Raw genomic sequence first — 4,058 nt, 5'->3', positions numbered from 1 at the left:
GTGATGAGTAATGAGAGAAATAAGAAGAGAGAGAGAAAGCGAAAGTAATGGAGAGTAAGAGGAAGAGAGGGAGAGAGAGAGAGGGAGAGAGGGAGAGGAAGATATTATAAGAGAGAGAAAAACAGTGAGTTAGAAAGAGAGACAAAGGTAGAGAGAAAGAGAGGAGAAGGAATGAAAATGGAGAAGCGAGAGAAAAGCAGGCAATGAGGAAGAGAAACTGAGATAAAGATAAAAAGAAAGACATTAAGAGAAAGAGAAAAAGAGTGTAAGATAAAGGCAGAGTGAGATAGAGAGAAAGAGACATCTAAAGCGAGAAATGAGAGAGAGAGAGAGAGAGAGAGAGAGAGAGAGTTAAATAGAAACTTTTTAAAAATAAACAAACTCCTTAGAAAAATAAAATTCTGTGTAGATTTTAGTCAAACTCGAATCGGACTAAATCTAGGCAATTTGCGATATAATCGAGTGGCAAGAGTTGAGACTGCGAGCAGCCAGTCAGGCACTCAATTAGCGTAAAGTTCAGAGTGCAGTTGAGAGTTGAGAGTTGAGACAGTCTGAGCGTGCGGATTGGGCGTTGGCAAGAGCAACGCCCAACGGCGGATCAAAGGATCAGTCGAATGCGAATGTGAATATTATGAAAAGCAATGAACATTTCAATACCAATTTCAATTTGAGTTCCAATTCCAATTTGCCTTGGCGCAATCAGCACATACGCGCACATTTATCCAAAGGCGGTTCAAGTGTGCCAAATGCGATAAAACTTTTTAAATGCATTTCAAGTGGATGCCGAACATCAAACAAAACAACAGAAAACGACGAACGACGAACGACAACAACAAAAAAGGCAGCGAGTAGCGAAAAGGACGAGGCAAAAGGCTTTTAGACCACAGTCCTATGAAGTGGGCCCAACTCTCTGAATCTGCATGCACATATATATATTTATATATATATATATATATATATTATAAATAGTCACATACACAAAGACGCAAAGAGAGAGAGAGAGAGAGAGAGCGGAGCAGAGGGGGCCGCGCAAGTGGCATTTGTGATTTATGCGACGTCTCTTTGAGGCTGAAGTGCAGATTACATTATAAATATGAAATAATACGAGTCGGCGCACAGGTCCTTGAGGACATGCCAAACGGAAATTGAAATTCGTATTACAACAACAGCAGCAAGCAAAATAATCGCCAAGAGATTAGGAGAAAACACAACAATCATTGCTGATTGCCCAAATCAAAGAAGAAAAGTTACAAAACTTTTATTGCAATTTGAAAATAGATGAAGAAATATTTCTGAACTATCAAAGACTCTCAGCAAACTCTATAAAATGTATTCCAATTGAGTGAAATTTTGTTAATAATTAAACAATTCTTAGATACATAAATGGAGCTTAAGAGAAGTATAAATTAAAGTTAATCAAAGATAGTAAAAGCATAGATAATGGCATATACAGAACTAGTGAGAATCGCAGAGAAGAGCTGTGCATGTTAAAATGCATGAGTATATGAATGTAGTCATACCAATGTATGAATAAAATACAGTTCGCTTCTCTCACTCGATATTTAATTGGCCCACTAAATGAGAGGAAAATAAGAAAATTAATTTCAATGGAACAACGCGGCGTATGATTAATGCAATTAATGCAACTGCTAAATGCAAGCGCTTAAAACTTTGCACCAGCTCAAATAGCACAGATAGCGGGAGAGAGAGAGAGAGAGAGAGGGCGCTCAAGAGACGTGTCAAAGTGCGCTAATTAAACTCTGCTACTGGCTACATAAACGCCAATTGCAGTCTGTTAGGTGAGAGAGGGAGAGGGGAAGAAAAGAGTTAGTGTGTGTGCGGGAAGGGGCGGGGCTTAGCTGTAGCCTAATTGCAAGCCAAGCAATTAATGGCAATTGCATATTGATTATGCAATTGTTATGCAATGCGACTAATTAATCACAACGAAGAGGCAGCGGGGCAAGTAGGGAAGTACAGCAGCTAATCGATATGGCGAGGCGACGCTGCCAAGCGCTTAATTAACATGGCCAACTTTCAGCAAGGGGGAAAGAGAGAGGAGGACAAGGAGTGACAGAATGGAGGAGTGGGAGCGAGACAACGGGAAAGGCAAGCAATGGATGTGTAACAGGAGAGGGAAGGCAACTGGAAAGGCAATTTAGAAGCAAGGCGAAAGTAAGCTTTTTGGAAAAACAAAAGAAGACATAATACACAGAGCGAAAAAAATAGATGAAATAATGAATGCAAATTAAGTGAGAAGACTAAATGTGTCAAACAATAGTATCTAAGCACAATATATAAGCTGATATATGAAATATCAATTATAATAAATATATATATATATATATATATATATATATATATATATATATATATATATATATATATATATATTTACTATACATGTGGGTTAGCACGTTAAATTGCTTTAGGAGGAATGTCTCGACTTTCTGCTCGAATTGTTCAAGTGCTTATATCAAATGTTTGTCATAAACAAAGCGATCTTAAATTGAGTTCATTTCTCTTTCCGATCATAAATAAATAATACTTTCGTAGCAACGATTTCATGTTGTTTTTCTGACTGTGTACTGTGGTCTGCTAGATATTCCATATTACTTCTAGTTAGAAAGCTACGATCAGGCTTTACTTGGAATTTCTGAAACTTTATCGAAACAATTTCATTTTTGTGATTCTGCTATTTTGACCCAATAACCTGGTTAGAGATCGTTTGATCACTCGAGCAGTCGCATTTCACTGTTGGATAAACAAAAATGCGAGCAATTCGATAGGCAGCAGTTATCGTGTATCGAATTACATAAACAATCGGATGCTTTAGGTTTAGCGAATTGTTTAAACAATTTGGTGAACAGTGCCTGCTAACAAATGGCGCACAAGTGACCGTGTTGCATGTCGGCCAATATTATAAACAAAAACAAAAATTCCAAAAAAATAAATAAAATCACGTAAAAAGGCAGGCACACACACACTCATGCACACACACTCACACGCACACACGCATGGAGACCGCTGCAGTGCGGCCCGCCAAATTGGCGGCGCAAAACAAACTAAAATTTCATTTAGTAAAGGCCGCGCAATCGTCGCATAATTAACACACATACACACACACGGGCACACGTTTGACTCACACGTATAGTGTGAACAGTGTACGTGAGCGCGCTTCCAGGGCAGAGTGGGATAGCAGGCGGCGGCATATGTGAGTGCATGCGAGATAGCAAGCGATTATGCTGTTCGCATTACCCCTACAATTGGAAAGATTGTATAGCGCTGTGCATACGTGAATGAAATAGCTAGCGCAGCGACTATGCTGCCATCTCACTTCCACGCAAAGATGGCGTAGCAGACGACCGTAGTGGCAGCAGCACTGCCAGCGTTCAGCCAGCGACACCCTCAGTCGGCACTTGGCAAGCAGCTACGAAGCAGTTGAAGCTACCCTGAGCGACGGCAAAACAAGAAAGAACGTAAAGGCGTGTGTGTTGTTCAACGTGCGTTGGCGTTGACGTCGCAGTTGGCGCTGGCACCGACAGCGACGTTGACGTTGACGTGACGCTTTTGCTCGCGTGCAGCGCGCGCTTTGGTTTCAGTTCGTTTTCGTACGTTGTGCACGCCGAACGCTAGCGGTCAGCGCCCACACACCAGCAGAACAACAAGACAGGCGACAGACGACGTCCAGTTAAACGCACACGCACATTCGCGTACCACAGCCATTAGCATTTGGTCTAAGCTAAGCTCTTTGCTGCTGGCGTTGTTGTTCTTGTGTGTTGTCGCGACTTGTGGTATCGAAATAAAAGAACAGTTAAATTTCCCATACATACACACGCACGCACGAACTTACTATTCGAACTCGAATCGAATTGGATTGAAAACATTTTGAACATCTTCGCATATTGTGTTTTTTTTTGTCGCCACACATGTGCGACAGTGTTGTTTTGTGTGAAAGTGTGTGTTTGCGCGCGTGTACGTGTGTATGCTGTCATATTTTTTTTTGTGTTTGTCTATTCATGTGAGTTATGTTAACCGTTAACCGTTAACCGTCAGCTGAA

Source organism: Drosophila hydei, unplaced genomic scaffold (genome assembly GCF_003285905.1).
Source record: "Drosophila hydei strain 15085-1641.00,03,60 unplaced genomic scaffold, DhydRS2 tig00000339-arrow-arrow-pilon, whole genome shotgun sequence".
NCBI classification, from domain to species: domain Eukaryota; kingdom Metazoa; phylum Arthropoda; class Insecta; order Diptera; family Drosophilidae; genus Drosophila; species Drosophila hydei.
Note: the sequence above shows the minus strand (reverse complement) of the source record.